The sequence below is a fragment of the Pan troglodytes genome, chromosome Y, assembly GCF_028858775.2.
Source record: "Pan troglodytes isolate AG18354 chromosome Y, NHGRI_mPanTro3-v2.0_pri, whole genome shotgun sequence".
NCBI lineage: Eukaryota > Metazoa > Chordata > Mammalia > Primates > Hominidae > Pan > Pan troglodytes.
This window is the reverse complement of record NC_072422.2, coordinates 23668179-23689710: the sequence shown is the minus strand read 5'-3', so window position 1 is coordinate 23689710 and position 21532 is coordinate 23668179. Positions and strand designations below refer to the sequence as shown.

General features: G+C 38.7%; 1 pseudogene; it reads right to left on the bottom strand.

Annotated features, from left to right (window-relative positions):
• Positions 1–11688: 11688 nt before the first annotated feature.
• LOC129138904 (RNA-binding motif protein, Y chromosome, family 1 member B-like) lies at positions 11689–19669 on the bottom strand (annotated as a pseudogene).
• Between the last annotated feature and the right edge of the window lie 1863 nt (positions 19670–21532).

Below are 21532 nucleotides of genomic sequence, written 5' to 3'. Positions count from 1 at the left end.
GCCTGGAGCTCTCCCAGGCTGGCATTGCAGTAGCGGCTGTGCAGGCCTGGGGTCTTGGAGGTGACCTTCATCCAATAATCTCAGTAAACACTGCTCTAGTGGTGGCTATCTGCAGTATCCATGACCCCTTAGCTCCACTGGACATTTCCCGTGTCGAGATCCCCTTTGGTAACCCTGACCCCATGGCTCAACTGCGCATTGCCCTAGTGGAGGGAATGATATGGTTAGGCTTCCTGGTGTCCCCACCGAAATCTCATCTTGGATTGTAATCCCCATAATACCCACATGTCAAGGGTGGGACCAGGTGGAAGTAATCGAATCATGGGGGCATTTGATAATGAGTGAGTTATCATGAGATCTGATAGTTTTATAAGGGGCTTGATGTGGTTTGTTTGTGTCCCCACCCAAATCTCATCTTCAATTGTAGTTCCCATTATCTTCATGTGTCATAGGAGGGAACAAGTGGGAAGTAATGTAATCATGGGAGTGGTTACCTCCATATTGTTGTCATGATAGTGAGTGAGTTCTCACCAGATGGTTTATAAGGGGCTTTTCCCCCTTTGCTCAGGACTTCTCCTTTCTGATGCCATGTGAGAAAGGACTTGTTGCTTCCCCTTCCATCATGATTGTAAGTTTCCTGATTCCTCTCCAGCCCCATAGAACTGTGAGCCAATTAAACCTCTTTCCTTTATAAATTATCCAGTCTCAGGTATGTCTTTATTAGCAGTGTGAGGATGGACTAACACAGGGCTCTTACCCCGTTATTCAGCACTTCTTCTTTCTGCTGCCTTGTGAGAAGGTGCCTGGCTTCCTCTTTGCCTTCCTCCATGATTGTTAAGATTTCCCCATCCATGTTGAACTGTGAGTCAATTAAACCTATTTCCTTTATATATTACCCAGTCTCAGGCAGTTCTTTATAGCAATATGAAAACAGACTAATGCAGGCATTCCGCAGTGGCCCTGATCCTGCAGTATTTCTCTGACTGGACCCCAAGTTTCTCTGGGGCATTCATTGAAAATTAGGAGGTATCCATGCCTCCAAAGCTCATTTGCTCTGCGTGACTGCAAAGTTAGTACCACATGAATGCTGTCAAGGATTATAGCCTGTATCTTCCAGAGAACTTGCCCTTGCTGCAACTAAGCCCACTTGAGCCACAGCTGAGAATGCTGTGGAGCACTACATTGGAATGGGGGAAGCAGAGACTTGAGGTGGGCTTAGGCAGCAAACACTGAGGATCTTCAGGCATCCCGGGACCCTCCCTTGAAACTATTCTGCCCTTAAAGACCTAGTTCTTTGTGCCTGTGGTGAGAGAGGTAGCCTGGAAGATCTCTGTTTTGCCATCAGGATCATTCCTCCATTGTTTTGATAAAAGGAATCTGGCTTCTTCCTATCTATACTAATCTCCTCATCTAATGGTCACTTGGCCACACACTTGGTTTTGTCTCCTAAACATAGGTTTTTATTCTTTACTAGGCGAGGTTAACAATTTTCCAAATCTTCAGGGTCTTCTCCCCTTTTTAATTCCCTTAGAATTATAAATCTTTAATGTGTTTCTCTTTTATTGCATTTTACTATAAGCAGCTAAGCCATGCCATCCAGCACCCTGAACAATTTGTTTAGATATTTATTTCACCAAATATTCTAGTTCATCATTGTAAATCTGGCCTTTCTTTTTCTTTCTTTCTTTCTTTTTTTTTTTTTTTTTTGAGATGAAGTCTCAGTCTTTCACCCAGGCTGGAGTGCAGTGGCGCGATCTCCACTCACTGCAGGCTCTGTCCCCCGGGGTTCAGGCCATTCTCCTGCCTCAGCCTCCTGCATAGCTGGGACTACAGGCACCCGCCACCGCGCCCGGCTATTTTTTTGTATTTTTAGTAGAGACGGAGTTTCATCGTGTTAGCCAGGATGGTCTCGATCTCCTGACCTCATGATCCACCTGCCTCGGCCTCCCAAAGTGCTGGGATTACAGGCATGAGCCACCGCTCCCAGCCTAAATTCTGCCTTTCACAAAATAGAACATGGAGACGAGTCCGGCAAATACTTTGCCACTTAGTAACAAGGATGGCATTTCCTCTATTTTCCAGTAAGATAGTCTTCATTTCCATCGAGACCTCATCAGAATGGCCATTACTGTCCATATTTCTATGAACATTCTGTTCATGACCACATAGGTAATCTCTAAAACTGAGGCTTTCTCTATGGCTCTCCGCTTCTAAGCTGTCACCAGAATTGCCCTTAACATTCTATTCATGGCAATCTAAGCTTTTACTAGCCTGCACCTTAAAATTCTTCCAACCTCTACCCAGTTCTAAAGCCACATTCACATTTTTAGGTATATGTTAGAGCAGCACATTCACTTGTCAATACCAATTTGTCTTAATTTGTGAGGCCATGAAGTACCTTAGACTTAGTAATTTACAGTTCAGGAGGCCATGAAGTTCAATATCAATGCACAAGCAGATTAGGTGTCTGGTGAGTGCTGCTCTCTATTTCCAAGATGGCACCCTGTAACTGCATCTTCCAGAGGAGAAGAATGCTGTGTCCTCACCTGCCAGAAGAGCAGAACACTGGTCTTCTGTGGATTTCCTTGAACATTTCAAGCTGCTTCATACAACAAGGATGTTGAACTTGGCTATCTCCTCTGCCCAGAACACTCTTCTTCCAAGTATTTACCTACCTAATTCTTTATGTCATTTAAATGTCATCTCTCTGTAGAAGCATTGTTCACCCCTATTCCTTCTGCCAACTCTCTACTCCCTTTTCTTTTATTCACAGCACTACTTGAAATTAAATATTTGTTTGCTCTTGAGTTGGAAGCTATATGAAGGCAGAAACATTTGGTTAGTTTTATGCACTACTGAATCACCCAATGCCTGGAAGAGTACTTCACAAATAGGAATCTCTGATGAAAGAATTGTTGAATGATCATATGAGTAATTGTGGACTTACACTAAAAGTGAAAATAAATAAAATGCTGGCTCTTAAGGCAAAAAGGTCTTCAGGCAAGGACTGCCAAGTGAATCTGAGCACAGAGCTATTGCAGCCAACTAGAGAAAAGCGGAAACTTGGAAGCTTGGAAGTCATAGATAAGGAAACACCAAAGAAGCCTTTGAAGATTACAGATTAATCTAGTATCTTATGACTAGAAGAGAATGTGCATATTTGTCTTAAGAAGAGATTGTGAGTGGGAAAGTGATGTAATTAGATATGTTTCATGCATATCATAATTGTTGTATATAATTACTGGTATTAGTGCCTTAATTTACTCTTTGATAAGCCTAGGTTCTACCCTTTCCTCATCAGTTTTCTTCTGAGTTCCCAATATACTGGGTAGTTGAATAGGAGAAATCTGTTTATTTAACTTCCCATTAATCTATTCATATATAATGTATATATATAATGTGTTTGTGTACATATATAACTATATATATATATATATACATTTCTACTAAGTTTGTTTTCAATTTTAGCAGTAGTTTCTTTTTCTCCAGTTCTTAATAAAGTAACTAATATTCTGAGGAAAATAGAGTTAAGATACTTACGTTAGGCCGGCCTGGTGGCTCACACCTGTAATCTCAGCACTTTGGGAGGCTGAGGTGGGAAGATCATGAGGTCAGCAGTTCAAGACCAGCCTGGCCAACATAGTGAAACCCCATCTCTACTAAAAAGTACAAAAAATTAGCTGGGTGTGTTGGCGAACACTACTCATGAGGCTGATGCAGGAGAATTTCTTCAATCCAGGAGGCAGAGGTTGCAGTGAGTCGAGACGGCACCATTGTAGTCCAGCCCAGGCAAAAGTGTGAGACTCCAGAAAAAACTTATGTTAACTAATGAAATTAATTTTGTTAAGTATTTTTAAGTTGTATCATTTCATTCACTTCTGCAAGGATGTATCTTGCTGGCACCGATTGTATTTTTTTTTGAGATAGGGTCTCACTGTCACCCAGGCTGGAGTGCAGTGGCATGATCTAGGCTCACTGCCACCTCCACCTTCCAGGCTCAAGCAATCCTCCCACCTCAGCCTCCTGAGTAGCCGGGACTACATACAGGTGCACACCCTCATGTCCAGCTAATTTTTTGTATTTTTGGTAGAGGTGGGCTTTCGCCATGTTGCCCAGGCTGGTCTTGAATGCCTGAGCTTAAGCAATCTGCCCCCTTTGTCCTCCAAAAGTGCTGGGATTATAGACATGAACCACTGCGCCCAGCCAGTTGTATTTGTTTACAAGCAAATTATTGAGGAAAATTGGCAATAAATATATATACATATATCTATTTTAAATTTCTCTAATTTTATTTTGAAAGTATCTTTTAAATGATAAATGTACCCATAGACTTAATGAAAAGAAAAAAAACAAAAATATTAAATTTTCCCTTCAGTAAAACATTTTGAAACTATAAATAAAGAATAAAACACAAGGTGAAAACAAGCAGGAAAATAGCATTTAAAAATGCATATAAATAAATGTTATCTTCACTGATATCTTTGTTTACACCAGTAAACTATTACAAAATCATTTTTAAATCTGCATTGCCTTTAAAAAAGGAAAATTCAGCGTATCTTTTATTTTTTATTATTTTATTTTATTATTATTATACTTTAAGTTTTAGGGTACATGTGCATAATGTGCAGGTTAGTTACGTATGTATACATGTGCCATCCTGGTGTGCTGCACCCATTAACTCGTCATTTAGCATTAGGTATATCTCCTAATGTTATCCCTCCCCTCTTCCCCAACCCCACAACATTCCCCAGAGTGTGATGTTCCCCTTTCTGTGTCCATGTGATCTCATTGTTCAATTCCCACCTGTGCATGAGAACATGCGGTGTTTGGTTTTTTGTCCTTGTGATAGTTTACTGAGAATGATGATTTCCAATTTCATCCATGTCCCTACAAAGGACATGAACTCATCATTTTTTATGGCTGCATAGTATTCCATGGTGTATATGTGCCACATTTTCTTAATCCAGTCTATCATTGTTGGACATTTGTGTTGGTTCCAAGTCTTTGCTATTGTGAATAGTGCCGCTGTAAACATACGTGTGCATGTGTCTTTATAGCAGCATGATTTATAGTCTTTTGGGTAATTCAGTGTAGCTTTTAAAAATCACCAAAAATATATTTGCAAATAAGTTTAAAGATATTTCCAAGATGTTTTTTATTGTGATTTTTTTCTTTCACACACAGAAAGCAATCGAGAATTTTCACAGGAAACTTGTTTTTTAATAAATTGGTGGGTGATTGTGCAGGTGTGTGAATGAATTTTGAGAGGCTCCCAGCATTCCTGGGGGCTCATCCTTCAGTAGATAGGTTACAGGGTAGAAGCACAGGGTTGCGGGCCTCTGACTCCCCTTTAAATGCCAAAAATGTGAAAATGCCTCTCGGATTTGCCTATAGCCATCCACAGAAGAACTTACACTATAAAAAAAATCTAAAGGTTGGGTGTGGTGGCTCATTCTTGTAATCCCAACACTTTGGGAGACTGAAGCGGGTGGATCACGAGGTCGAGAGTTCCAGACCAGCCTGCCCAACATGGTGAAACCTAGTCTGTACTAAAGATACAAAAAATTAGCCAGGTGTGGTGGCATGTGCCTATAATCCCAGCTTCATGAGAGGCTGAGGCAGGAGAATTGCTTAAACCCGGGAGGCGGAGGTTTCAGTGAGCTGAGATCACACCATTGCACTCCAGCCTAGGCAACAGGGGGAGATTCCACCTCAAAAAAAAAAAAAAAAATCCAAATGTCATTGGTATTTTTATAAGATCCAGCAGTAAGTAATACTCAGAATGTTTTGTCCTCTAAGTTTTAATTGGCAATGTTTCTTCTAAACAAATATCCAGAAATAATTTTTAAATAAAGCTTGGGGAGTTGTTTACAAAGCACTCACGCAAAGCCATTTTAATATTTTGGAAGATAACAAGTTATATTACATTTACATTGAACTCAAGGTAATTTTGTAGTAATGAATTGTCTTACCTCATTTTATTCCAGTCCCCTCATTTTACAGATTTTACAGCCTAGAGAAGAGAAAAAACTTCTGGCAATTCATACTGCCAGATAATGAGAAAACTAACAGTGGAAACCAAGTCTCCTGCCCATGAACTCACCAATCCCCATCCTTTTGTCTTTTCACTATACCACTCAATTTACTTTTTGATTCAAAGTAGAAAAATATAGTGGAAATGTGTATAAGATAGTTTCTTGATTTTTTAACTAATTATTCTATTTAAGCCTAGGAAGAGAAAAAGGAGCATTTTATTTTATAGTTAATAAACTAAAACATACATTTTTCTTAACTAGAAAGGCAGAAACTAAGTTGAGAAGTCCTGTGCACAGTATCATTTTCAAGAGTATATCTGATGAAAAAAATATTGAAAGGAACACAAACAACTGTTACCTGAAGTGTATAACATATTGGTAAATGTTTTTGATCCTTCCGTGAGGAAGGGACAATGGAGTAGATAACCTCTGTACAACTGTGGGAAAACACCCACTGCTGTTTATTCTGGGAAGCTACTTTCTGAATGCAAACACAAAAGAAAAGTAAAATAAATTAAGCAACTCATCCACATCCAGCTAAGATGAAAACATGTAGTATATAGTTTGTAGATGACAGTGTCAAATGTGAAGTCAATCACTACCAGAAGAGAAGAGAGCCAGCTAACTATATCAGGGAAGAAAAACTGGATAAGCAAGATGTCTGAAAAGCACTGTGGGCTACAAACTATAATAGACTCAGTGAGGTTAAGTGCAGTTTTTCAGGTCCTAGACTTGGCTTCAGAACTCAACTGTACAAGATGGGAAGTAGTGGCTTACCAGTAATACATTCAAATAAGACTTGGGAGTTTGAGTAGATAGTTAATATAAATCAATTAGGAGTTAAAAATCATATAATCTTAGGCACATATACACTGAAATATGATAACTGTAATAGGAGAAATTCTAGTTCCACTCCACTGAGTGCAGTTACAGGTAAATTACTTAATTTCCATATGCCTCAATTTCCTCATTGTCCAAATGGGGATTCAAATTCCACACTCTTGTCATGTTGTAAGGATTAAATTAATTAATACAAGTAAAGTACTTGGCAAAGTACTTGATACTCAATAAAGGCTAGCTACCATTATTATTAGTTATTATTATTATTCAGAACACCCTAAGACACTGAACTCAGTGATACATTTTTTAAAAAGGGATAAACTAGTAAGCATTCAACAGACTGTGATCACAAAGTGACTGAAAAGACACTCAGAATCTCATCATATAAAGATAACTTATGGGAACCAGCATGTTTAACATGAAGAAAAGATGACTTCAATTATTATATAAACTGTTACTACGTATCAGAAAGACTGTTACGTGGAAGAGGAGGTAGATTTGTTCTCTGAGGCTGGAGAGACAGAGGGTAGAAAATACAGGGAGACAAGATCTGGTTTAATACAAGCAAGGCTGTTATAATCAACAGAATTATCTACAGATGGAGTGGACTGTCTCAGGAGGCAGACAGTTGAAGTTGAATATTTGGCTAAGATTTTGAAGACAAGGTTTACACATCAGGTGGTTGGGTAGGACTAAATGACAGCTAGAATTCTGTTCTTTCCAGACATGAGTTCCTGTAATTCCATTACAGTTCTCAAAGCACACTTTGGTGGTCAAGCCAGTCTAGTATCATTGACCCTAAAATTTGTCTGGGGGAAGAAGCTTGCCATTATCACACAACTATTAGCAGTTTTCAATGTAACATTGTGATGATGACTAACCGAATTAACTAAAGAGCAAAATACTGAAGATGGCAGAATACAGCAATCCACAGGGGGAAGAAAAAGGTCACAAACATAGACAAAGCTGCCCAACCTCCTCCAAGGATCACAGAAATGCACACTGAAAATATTATTTTGGCTGGACATGGTGGCTAATGCCTGTAATCCCAACACTTTGTGAGGCAGAGGCAGGCAGATCACCTGAGGTCGGCAGTTTGAGACCAGCCTGACCAACATGGAGAAACACCATCTGTATGAAAAATACAAAGTTAGCTGGGTGTGGTGGTGCATGCCTGTAATCCCAGCTACTTAGGAGGATGAGGCAGGAGAATTGCTTGAATCCAGGATGTGAAGGTTGTGTTGAACCGAGAAGGCACCATTGCATTCCAGCCTGGGCAAAAAGAGTGAGACTCCTTCTCAAAAAAAAAAAAGAAAAGAAAAGAAAAAAGAAAATAACAATTTAATTGCTAATGTTTTCAAAATTAGATGATATTAAAGCTGAAGAAAAGGCTGGGCACAGTGGCTCACTCCTGTACTCCCAAGCACTTTCAGAGGCTGAGATGGGTGGATCACCTGAGGTCCAGAGTTAAAGACTAGCCTGGCCAACATCTTGAAATCCCATCTCTACTAAAAATACAAAAATTAGCCGAGGATGGTGGTGGATGCCTGTAATCTCAGCTACTCAGGAGGCTGAAGCAGGAGAATTGCTTAAATCTGGGAGGCGGGGAGATTGCAGTGAGCCAAGATTGTGCCATTACACTTCAGCCTGGGCAACAGAGCAAGACACCATATCAAAACAAAAAAGAAAAAAAAAGTCAAGAAGTTAGATGTACAAACTAAGTTCTTAAAGGTACAAAGTGGGAGCTGAGCTTTCTTGACTGTGTGAGATCCAGTAAGCCAGGAGGAAACAGTTTCAGAAGTTCTTGAATGTCTATTTAAATCCCTCTTTCATCTTGGAGGTCCTATGAGAGTTATAAATACCAGTCTGTGTTAGAATCCAGAGAATGGCAAGCTAGGAATCATTTCATGGAGAAGCAGATGTAACAGGTGGAGTACTATATATGTGGTTTAATACTTCAGTCCTCTGAGAGGAGCTGTGAAATAACAGTTCCCTATTCATTCTAGGGCACTGTATCAGACATAAACTCTAGAAAAAAATTATTATTCAATTTTTTTTACCTCTTTTAAGTGAGTATTTTCATAATCCTACTTGTGTATCTTAACTGGTTTCTGCGTTTATCTCACAGGAAATTGATGTTGTTGTGGCTTTTTATTTGTTGCATTTTTGTGTGGAGGAACAAATTAGAGCCTCCTGTTTTGTCACCTTGTGGATATACCCTTTTTTATTATTCTTTTACTTATTTAAAAAAATTTGTACGCAACAGTTGTAGATACTTTCGGCAATATCATGCGATATTTTGATACAAGTAATGTGTATTGGTAAGGAAGGGATCAAAGAGGGGTTGGGGGTGGGTTAGATTATGGCTGCTTAGAAGGAATAAGTCTAGTGTTCAGCAGCATAGGATGACTACATTTAACAATGACTTATTGTATATTTCAAAAGAATTAAAAGAGTGGAGACGGAATGTCACTCATACCAACAAATGATATGCCACTCTCAGAGGCTCACAACTATAATCACAACATTTTGGGAGGCCAAGGAAGGAGGATCACTTAAGCCTGGAAGTTTCAGACCAGCCTGAACAATACATCCAAAGCATTGTCCCTAACACACACACACACACACACACACACACACACACACACACACAAACACAAAAGCTGGGCTCAGTGATGTGTGCCTGTAATTCCAGCTACTTAGGAGGTTGAAATGGAAGGCTCACACATTTCAACACAGGAGTTCAAGGCTGCAGCGAGCTACGATGGTGACACTGCAGTCCAGGTTGGACAACATAGTGAAACCCTGTCTCTAAAAATAATAAAGAAATGATAAGTGCTTAAACTGAAGGATACCAGATTATCTACATATTTGTTGATTTATATAATTATTTTTGAGTTGGAGTCTCACTCTGTCACTCAGGCTAGACTGCATATGGGCTCACTGCAGTCTCAGGCTCCCAGGTTCAAATAATTCTCCTGTCTGAGCCTCCCAATTAGCTGTAACATACTACAGGTGTGGGCCAACATGGCTGGCTAATTTTTGTATTTTTGGTAGAGATAGGTTTCTTGGTGTTGGCCAGGCTGGTCTTGAACTCCTGACCTAAAGTGATCTGCAAGCCTTGGCCTCCCAATGTGCTGGAATTGAAGAACTAAGCCATCACACCTGGACAGTAACATACAAAAGACTAGGGAGTTTATCTTTTTACTTCATCCTCACAATGCTACATTGTAGATGAATGAAAACACAACTTCATAACAAGAATAACTCACTTGAAAATCAAAGTTGGTAACTTCTCCCTTTAAAATTATTTGCACCCTTACCCTATAAAAATTGATGATCTTATTAAAATTTTGCCAAGAAAATACTTTGTCCTTGCAGATTAGTCTGTTAATTGTAAGAATGATGGACTGTAAAACTTCTAGAACTTCATATATTTCATTTCTTTAGGTTGGATAATCAGAAAAATTAATTGGTTTAGTTATTTGGGTACAAATATTTTATTTTTTTTATCATTTGATGATTTATTAAACCTTTAAGCAATCCCCTGTCTGAAACTTTAGGCTGTTGTTTTATGTTTTATATACTTCACTTTCCAAAAGTATGAGGTCTAAAACGTTCACATTCACATCTTCAAATAAATCTGATCGGCTGATAGTTGTAGCTCATGCCTATAATCCTAGCACATTGGGAGTCTGAGGAGGTGGGTCAGGATTTCAAGAACAGCCTGGCAAACATGGTGAAATGCTGTCTGTACTAAAAATACAAAAAATTAGCCAGCTATGGTGCACACGTATCTAATACCAGTTACTCAGGACGCTGAGGCAGGAGAATAGCTTGGACCCAGATGGCGGAGTTTGCAGTAAGCCAAAATCGAGCCACTGCACCCCAGCTTGGGCAACAAAGCTACGCTGCATCTCAAAAAAAATTGATAAAATCCTAACTATACTAGATTATTCCTGTTTGTAAGAACTTATTGCTAAACCGTTACTTATAGTATCCATTGTCAAATCTTTCAAGAAAAAATTAACATGCGTAACTCTCAAGACAAAACACATATGTTCCACTATTTAAAGTAGGAACATTTAATTTCATTATGCTATGCACTTGAGAAACTTAATTGGTTCAGTTTTGATTTAGGTTAAAAAAGAAAAGTTTTCATTCCCAATATCCCCCTTCAGTCACAGAATCCTTCATGTAGAATGTTCCAGATGTCTTAAACTTTAGTATCAACCACATCTAATTATTTCCTTTGACCTGTAATATTCCTCTAAAAGATAAATGTTATATGGTGAGGCAGACAGTTGTGTAGTGTTTCTGAAGATTTCTCAAACATTTTAAGCTTGTAATTTTTTAAAGAGAAACACAGCCTAATTAGAAAACTTATGCAGCTTGCAAGGGAGACATAACATATGCTTGATCTTGTATCTACTTATGTTCAAAGAAACAAAGGAAAATGTTCAAAAAAAACACAATTTTCTCTCCTATTGAATTTGCTTTTAAGCATGTGTAGCTAAGCAGTAACATCAGGCATTTTGCATTACATGTAAAATTTCTTTGTGAAAATTTTAATGCAGATATTACATCTAAACAAAGAGTTTTCAAATAGCATTAACAAGTATGAAATTACTTTGAAAAAAATTCCTTTTCCTCTGAATATCTCAGAAAAATTATGGAGTAAGTATCTATGTCTCTCCACAAAACCAACATGTTGCTTTGAGTGGTATGCAGGTAACAATGAATAAATAACATTTCAATTTTCGATTTGCAAAGAAGGTTTGGTATGCAATAACTATTATTTTGAATACTTGCTTTAATATTTACTTCAGTCTCCTTTTTCAGATCAGCTTCTCTTACCATCTCCTGTAGATGCCACATAACTTGAGCTACCATATGCTTCACGGGGAGCAGGGTGCACTCTATCCAGAGAAATTAGATTCCTTTGATCTTTTCTGCCAACGTGCTCATGAAAACAGGAATAAAAATCACCGCAGTGTCTTGAGTAACTCTCCGACTTCTGCTATATCTATCTTGTGTATTGTTATAATAATGGCGGCTTCTTCCACCATAAGACATCCGAGGCCCTTGTGCAGGTGGTGCACCATGAGAGGTCCCTGCAGGGTTGATAAAATAATGTTGGACTACATCCAAACATTTTTACTGCTACCACTAAAACATGAATTAGTTAAAGTACTATTTGGAAATATCTGTTTTCCTCTGCCTTTGTTGCAGGATATTAATTATGCCTGCAATAGTCAGAAGGTTTATTTAAAAGAAGTGTAAGAGTAGTATTTTGAAGCTTAACAAATTTAATCCGAAAGTAAACGTTGAGTCACATTTTCTGAACACAAAGTGAAGTTCTCACCTTCATATCATTTAATATGCTTTATACTCTTAACAATATTCAATATTTAAACATGTTATATTTGTCCTTTATATTTTTCCTTAGAAGTTCATTAAAATAATGATCTGATCTAATAAATATAATTCTATAATTTATGAATCCATCCTGGACCCTCATCATATCTCTGAATTGTATCTCTGTAAGAACTTCCACTTGGATGTTCAGAATGATCTCTACCACGGGCCTCACCATAGCCATCCTGATCACTAAATTGGAAAAAAAAAGTTTTCTTAATGCCAGAATAAACAATTTAAGAAATCTATTTGACAAATCTGGAAAACCTTATGGTACCTATATTCTCTAGAGGAATGTTCAACCTGAATAGAATGACCATAATCATGGTATGCATAGTCTCTAGGTCATGGAGCATAATCCCTGGTTTCTGGGGAACTTGGATGATTTCTGTGTGCATAAGTTTAAGCTAAACAAATTTTAAATTTTCAACTTCTAGTATCCAAAACATAACTAACTTACAACTTAAACAAAATTAAAAGGCCAAACATCTAAATAGATATTTCTCCATATAAAATAGACACCTGAAAAGCACATGGAACAGATACTCATAATCAGTCATACAGAAAACGCATTTCAAATCCCAAATGAGATACCATACTTCACACACACACTGGAATGGCAATAAATTTTAAAAAGCAGGAAATAACAAGTGTTTGAGAGGATGTAAATAAATTGAAACCCTGATACAATGCTAGTTGGAATGGAAAATGATGCAGCTACTATGGAGAAATGTGGTGGTTCCTCAAGAAAACAAACATGATTATCACAGGACCAAGCAATTCCGCTCACATACACCCAGAATTGAATAAGCATACTCAAACAAATATTAGTGCATAGAAATACTGCCATGGAAACAACACAAATAAAATAATGGGTTAACAGCTTATGGAAGGAGTAAAGTGCTGTGATGTAAATGAACCTTCAGGACATCACAGATGTGAAAAGTGTGTAGTGTTTGAGCCCATTAACATTAAATGCCCCCAACCAGGGGTTCAGAATTAGAACACATATTGGTGTTTGCTAGCAGCTGAGGAAAGGGAAAAAATGGAAGGCACTGCTTAACTGGTAGTTGGAGGTTTATTTTGGAGTGATGAAAATGTTTTGGAACTCGATGGAGGTAGTTGGTGTGTGACACAGAATGTATTAAATGCCACTTAACTGTTTACCTTATAATGTTTAATTTTGTTATGTGAATTTCATCACCACAAAAACAATCAACTGTTTTTTAAAAATTTTCCTTTACCTATCCTTAGTTGCATAACCGTCATCTCTTGGTGACATATGGTTATTTGCCAGGAAGAGATTGGCTTTCTGCGTGGAGGACCTCCATAATTCTCTCTTCCATATGATATGGGACCTTTAATATTAAAAATGATGGAACATTATGAAAAGAACACTATTTTCTGAAACACTATTTTCTCTTCTCTCAAGCAACTTTTTAAAATTATTTCTTCTATGTCCCCATTCCTCATTCCTTAAACTGCTAGACAGTCATGATACTGTGAATATTTCTTATGGCTTTGGATAATCTCATGGCTCCTGTAAGGCCAGTTCTTCTAAGGAAGCTGAAGCCAAACATTAATTCATAGGTAAAAGTTCATTTGTAATGGTTAATAACTACTTAGTTATTATTTTCCTTTTTCCTTAGTTATTATTTTCCTTTTCATATGAATTACTGATTACTACTAATGGCACATGGACAAAGGTAAAACCATAAAATTCTTCACTGATTTTAAAGTTTATGTACATTGTCCTTTCTCAGCTGAAGACGGTAAATTTTCCCTTGTTTACTTCATCTCACACACAAACACTGCCACCTTTGAACAACTCCATGCTAAATTTTTACATAAAAGTTCTCCTTTATCTCTAAGTGGTTGGCTTTATTTTAAATGTTGACAAATTAAAATGTACTAGAGAAGATATTCTAATGATGACCAAGATTTCTTTTATTGCAATAAGCAATTCTATTAAAGGGGAGATTACAACATTGTTGCTATTTCAAAATAGAAACTCAGTTGAAGAGTGGACAAAAAAAATGGGGCATATATGTAAAATGGAAAAATCCGCTGCAATAACAAAGAAGGAAATCCTGCCAGTTGTGACAATACATCTGAATCTGCTGAATGTGTACATGCCACTTTGTTAAGTGACACAAGCCAGGTATCAGAAAGGTAAATAGCACATGACCTCATTCCTATAAAAAATCTAAAAAATGGACCTCACAGAGGTAGTGACTCCAATGGTTGGGGTGGTGTTTAATGGAGAGGGTGCACTGAGGAGATGTTGGATCAAGAACACATATTTCTAGTTAGAAAGGAGGAATGCTTAAAAACCTTTTCTACAGCATGCTGACTATAACTAGTGATTAACATATTCTTTCTCTAAAGAATCCTAAGACAATGTATGTCAAGTTTTATCACCACAAAAATGACAAATATGTGAGGTCATATCTGTGCTATTAGCTGCATATATCTAATGCCTAATGTATATGAGTTTTTGAACATCAACTTTTGAGTTATAAATATGTATCATTTCATAAAAAAATTTAAGAAATAAAATGGTATCTAATTAAACTAAAGAGCTTCTGTACAGCAAAAGAAACCACCGTCAGAGAGAATAGGAAAACTACAGAATGGGAGAAAATTTTTACAATATACCCATCTGACAAAGGGGTAATATCCAAAGTCTACAAAGAACTTAAACTAATTTACAAGAAAAAATCAAACAACCCCATCAAAAAGTGGACAAAGGATATGAACAGACACTTCTCAAAAGAAGACATTTATGCAGCCAACAGGCACATGAAAAAGTGCTCATCATCACTGGCCATCAGAGAAATGCAAATCAAAACCACAATGAGACACCATCTCACACCAGTTGGAATGGTGATCATTAAAAAATCAGGAAAGAACACGTACTGGAGAGGATATGGAGAAACAGGATGCTTTTGCACTGCTGGTGGGACTGTAAACTAGTTCAAATATTGTGGAAGACAGTGTGGCAACTCCTCAAGGATCTAGAACTAGAAATACCATTTGACCCAGCCATCCCATTACTAGGCATATACCCAAAGGATTATAAATCATGCTGCTATAAAGACACAAGCACACATACGTTTATTGCAGCACTATTCACAATAGCACAGACTTGGAATCAACCCAAATGTCCATCAGTGATAGACTGGATTAAGAAAATGTGGCACATATACACAACAGAATACTATGCAGCCATAAAAAAGGATAAGTTCATGTCCTTTGTAGGGACATGGATGAAGCTAGAAACCATCATCCTGAGCAAACTATTGCAAGGATAGAAAACCAAACACCACATGTTCTCACTCATAGGTGGGAATTGAACAATGAGAACACTTGGACACAGGATGGGGAACATCACACACTGGGACCTGTTGTGGGGTGGGGGGAGGGGAGAGGGATTGCCTTAGGAGATATACCTAATGTAAATGATGAGTTAATGGGTGCAGCACACCAACATGGCACATGTATGCATATGTGACAAACCTGCACGTTGTGCACATGTACCCTAGAACATAAAGTGTAATAATAAAAAATAGTAAAAATAAAAAAATACAATTTTTAAAATGCCTTAAGAGAATAAATGTCTGTGAAGTATTTTCTTATAAAGAAGTGCCCATATATATACATATGTGTGTGTGTATATATGTGTATATATATAATATATATGTATATATATAATATATATGTATATATATAATATATATGTATATATATAATATATATGTATATATATATTATATATGTATATATATAATATATATATATATATATATCCCAATGTAGATAATCAATTGAAATATAGAAATTACAGGCCTGGAGACTATAGTCCATGAATTGAAACCTTCACTGCATATTTCAAAAGAAGACATGAGGAGGCAGAAGAAAAAAGAAAAAATCTCAAAGCCATTTTGGGGCCCCGGGTCACACATGTAATCCCAGCACTTTAAGAGGGTGAGGTGGGAGGACTGCCTGCACTCAAGAGTTCTAGACCAGCCTGGGGCAACATGGGCCCAGTCTAAAAAGTAACTAATTAATTAATTAATATGTAGCTGGGAGGGGTGGCATGCATCTCTAGTGTCAGCTATGTGAGAGTCTGAGTTGAGAGGATCACATGAGTGTGGGGTGTCCAGGCTGCAGTGGGCTGAGATCATGGTTTTGTTCTCTAACCTAGGATCCAGAGTAAGACCCATTCTCAGAAAACAAAACAACAAAAAAGAGTCAAATTAGGTAAATTAAAACCATGTAGTGTGAAGATAATAAAAATAAACAAAACATCATTAGAGCCTATGTGACCCAATGAAAGCAACCAGCTTTCAAATAACAGCCCCAGTTGGGGAGAACAATAAGAATGGGCAGAGAGAACACTGTAAATAGTAATACACCTAACTCCTCAAATGAGTTAAAAGACAGGAATGTACAAAGAGTACTTCCTTTGGCCTCAAAGCCCTTAATAACAAGTGTCTTTTTCTGAATCCCTGACATAGATTCAGCTCACCTGAACCTCTTGGTGAGGTTCTCAGTCTATGATCTGCCCTTTCTATATGTTCTCATCTTATTTCACATCACTTATCTATAGCAGTTCATAGTCATTCATGATTCTTTGACATTGTTTGGCACAATGAAGAACTCAGATATAAGTTCATTAAACAATAATTTATGACTTCATGAAGAAATTCTGTATACACGATGTTTGTTAAAAGGATAATACAAAATAAAAATGTAGGGAGAAGTACATTTTCTCTGTTTCACCATTGCGCTTGTGTTTACACCACATGTAACTATGAACTACAGCTGCCTCCTGGAAAATGATTTTACACAATGCCTTGAAAGTTCTCTTTCCACTTTAGAGACCATAGGCATAACCCACTTTTTCACTTTTCCACCTTTTGGATATACTGAGTGGGACGACTGGGATCCATCTGAATTTTGGCTTTACTGTAATGCCCAGTTATTCTTTTTTTTTTTTTAACACTGTCATTCCTAGATAGGCCTGAAATAAATGGTTCATTATGGCTCAAAAAAGAAGTCATCTCCTTCAGCTGAGATTCTTTATAAGAGGAATTTCATCCAGACATGAAAACAATAATCTGATGCCACTGCCCACAGATTCAGAATTACAAAGCAAATTCAGAAGAGGATAGGAAGATAGTTGATACAGATGGAGAGAGGGGAGTGGGTAAGAAAGGGAAGAAATAAAGGAGGGGTGTAAGGGAAGGAAAAGAATAAAGGAAGGGAGAGGGAGTGATAGATGTCCAAAGACACAGATAGAAAGTCTGTCATGGTTGTAGAGATAGGTGTGTACAAATTAATACAGGCAGTGTGGAAACATGTCTGACAGACAGAGACATAGGTGGAGTCAGAGGAAAGATCCAAACCCATACAGATATACAAACACTTGGCAGTTTAAACATGAAAAAACTCCAAGACCCTGATGCTAGAAATAACAGAGGTGTTTCAGAGTTACTGAGGCAGAATGCAAATTTGTCAGAGACCTTAGCATCTGTGGCCCATGTGAACGGATATTCAGTGGAAGCAGCATTAGACTGACTGTATAATTCAGCACGATCTCTGATAATGCCTAAACAATGGAGCACATGTCAAATCACTAGACTGAACTGCATGTAGGATATGAGGAAGAAGCCCAGTCAGCAGCGTTCACTCGGTTGGGTGGCCAATATGGCTCAGCCACCAGCTCATGGCAAGCCCATCATTGTAGACAGTTTCTAGTTTGCTGCCTGCCTTGGGAAAAGCTCTTCCCCTACCACAACTTTAAAACAGGCTAGCTCAAAAACTAGCCCTGGCATCTACTTACAGTCTTTTCCTTATCTATTTACCTCCTAGAAAAATCATTGCAAGACCATTTCCTCAACATTTTCCTATGCATTAAATTTGGTGCAAGACCTTTTCAGACAACCTGACTATAAGCAAGTCCCCAGACATTTCCCAATCTGAGTTGCCCTGAGTGCGCACACCAATCTACTGCCCCACTCCCACTATAGGGTTACTGTAATGGACCATAGTGCCCTTCGACCAGCACACAGTAAAATAGAGGGCAGCTTGAGGGGGCCAAAGAGTTCCCACTCTTTTCAGGAATAATTTGTTGAGAAAACCTGTTTCTCATGTGTTTGTGGGTCATGGGGACAGTAGTCAGAAGAGGTCAAAACTCCTGCTCCAGAGCCTCAGCTGTCTGCATGAGAGCAGGGGCAAAACTGAGCTATAGATTTTCAAAGCTCATCTGCTGATACCGAGCAGAAGGTGTGGAATGCATACTGAAGGCAGCACAATAGATTCATGGACTTCTGACTGTCAAACCCTCTTTCCTGAAACAATATAGCTCTTCTTACAGAAGCTGGGCTGACCACAGTTCATATGGGACAGGAATGTTAGCACTCTATTAGTGTGTCTTTGACAGGGATGCTCATGTTGTATCTGTTTTATCTGGGAATGGGGAAGAAAGTTCTGCACCCAACTCTGAAATCCTCCTCCTCCATCCATGACAGAGGCCATCCCTTGTCCTGTGCATAGACACAGATGTTCCTGGGAAGCAGCCACCCACTCGAGAATGAATGCTGTTATGTTTTGTTCTCCTGTGTGAGGCTTGTAAGACATGCTCTGCAATTACATTCTCTTTACATTATTAAGCTTATGCAAAGCATGCTGAAAAGGCCACAGAAAATAAAAGGGCCCTGGGCTCCAGGAACAATCTGCAGTGCCCATCACTGGGGAGTATAGAGCCTCACTAGAGTTTGCATGAGCACAAAGTGCCTCGTAATGGTGTTAGCTACATACAATATTGGCTCCTCATCTAACAAGAATCTTGGAGAAAAGCTTAACCCAAATAAAGATGTAAACATCAACAACAGTGTCTGTATACTGGACCATCAACTGACACAAAGTCCATGCATGGATCCTCTGGCAATCTTCTATTACACAAATCCACCAACCTTCCCCTCACTTTTGCATGTTTGTGTTTTCCCATAGTCACCTATGCCAGAAAAAAAAAAAAAATAAGGCGTACCCTGAATGCCTTCCCACATGCCTCTGTAACCTTTCCAATAGTCCCTCCAGATACCTTACATGCCCATTTCTTCTCACATTGATGGTACCCCTGGTCCTGAGAGGCTGATTGTTCCAGAAAAGGATTATGCATTCACCTTTAAAAGCAGAACATGTGATTTCAACATGGAAGTGAACTTTAAGATTTCCATCATCCTGTGCTATCTTAATGTGTTTGATGATACCCAAAATGAAGGATTTTGGAGTTACCTTATCCCAGCAAACTGGGTCCTGGATATCTTAGTGGCCACTAACCCCTTTCGATGAACTACCTCTGCTTCCATAGGGTGAAGTAAGCCTCCAGGTAAACTGTCTTTTCTTTCTTGTAGCTCCCCAACTCTGTATTGTAGGAAGAATCCCCAAACATTCTACACCCATTCACTCTACAACTTTAGAGGCCTAGCTCCAACACACACTGGTCATTTCCATGAAAAGAATAAAACATATGGATTGATCAATTCATTATGACACATGAATCCGGGATGAACATACCCACACACACAGATACACACACACACACACACACACACACACACACACACACACAGAAACACACAGAGTCACACATCCTTAATAGTGTTTATTTTTCATTCCATACAATCCAAGTTTACCCCCTCTTCCTGTCTGCGTTTTTTTGTGCCTGGATCTGTTTTTCCTTTAGTTCGTGTGCATAAGACCATACTGAGTACTGACATCCTGCATACTGTAGTAACTTTGTAGGGGTTCTGCTGTTTTAGGTAAAGCCTGATGCTCCATCATATTCATCTCAAAATCCAGAAGTCCCCTAGAGAAACACAAACACATGTCAAAATGCATTTCCTCTGAGCCATATTTAAAATGTTTTAATTTTAGGTCCTGCTGAGTAAAGACTACCCCTTTCCCATTTTTGATCTCTTAAACTTCGTCCTACCATGTGTTACAAACTGTTCTCTGCAATACCTGCTCCATTCCCAGTATACTCTGTGATGGGAGTCAGCTAACAAGATGCATTGTTCACAAAAAGCACACCGAATCATCAGGCAGTAGCTTAAGAAAATCCATCAATCTAAACAGTCTTCTGTGGTTTGTGGCAAGGATGACAAAGAGGCACATTCAGGGAGTTAAATATTAAGGGGTTGATAGGATGACTGCCAGTGGGGCTGACAGCCATGGAATCAAGTGCCACAAATTGAAGTTAATGATTCAGCTTTACCTCTCAGTGAATCTGGACATGCACTATACTTCTCTGGGCTTAAGACTCCACAGTTATAACCTGCTATGCAGTGTAGTCTCTAAAGTGCCTTTTTCAGCTCAATGCCCTGAATGTCCTGGATTCTGTCCCTCTCTGTCTTCCTCTCAAGGAATTTCCACATTTATGAAATAAGCCTCAATTTCTACATTTCTGAAATGAGAGTCCAGGCTCCCTGAATAGTGAGGGGTGTCAACCCCCTCATAGTGGGCATCAAACAGCTCCAGTTCCAACTGAATGGCTTACCTGAAATCTCTGTTCCTTCTTCAGGTGGCTTCATCCTCTTGTAGTATTGCAGGGGATTGTGCCACAGGTCCTTACATAGGATCTGTCAGGGGAATCAATCAGGAAAGGCCTCATCAGGGCTCAGACTGGTGACCTAAGCAGCTGGGAACACACCAGATTATTCCTGATGATGTTTCCCGGTGAGGATGCACCTCAGCAATCCTATTAGGTCCTGTGAAGTTGTGGTCAGAAAACCAGTTGAAGAAGTTAAGGCTGCTATTGTGGTGTCTGGGTCAATAAGCCTCAACTTCATAATCTGGATACTACTGAATTGGAGTGGAATGAGAAGCCCTGTATTCTACAGAGAGAGGATTTTGTGTGAAGAGGGCTGGATCACATTGGCAATTTGTGATGGGATCACCCATCATCTTCCTTCCACTACCCATCCTGGGAGCCACCTGTCACCTGTGACATTCCCAAGATATTCCTTGGTCACCATTTTATTCTGTAAGTAGGGGTTACTCCAAAATAACAACATGATCTTGCAGAGATGAATGGGATGTTTCACTTCTTTCACCTGTCAGGACAAGGTGGAGAAAGCTTAAACATCTTTTTGGGTGAGGTGCCCACTGTTGCTTACAGGAATGAATTATTTCCCTTACCCTCCCCCACTAAACCCTCTAGCCTCAGTCTT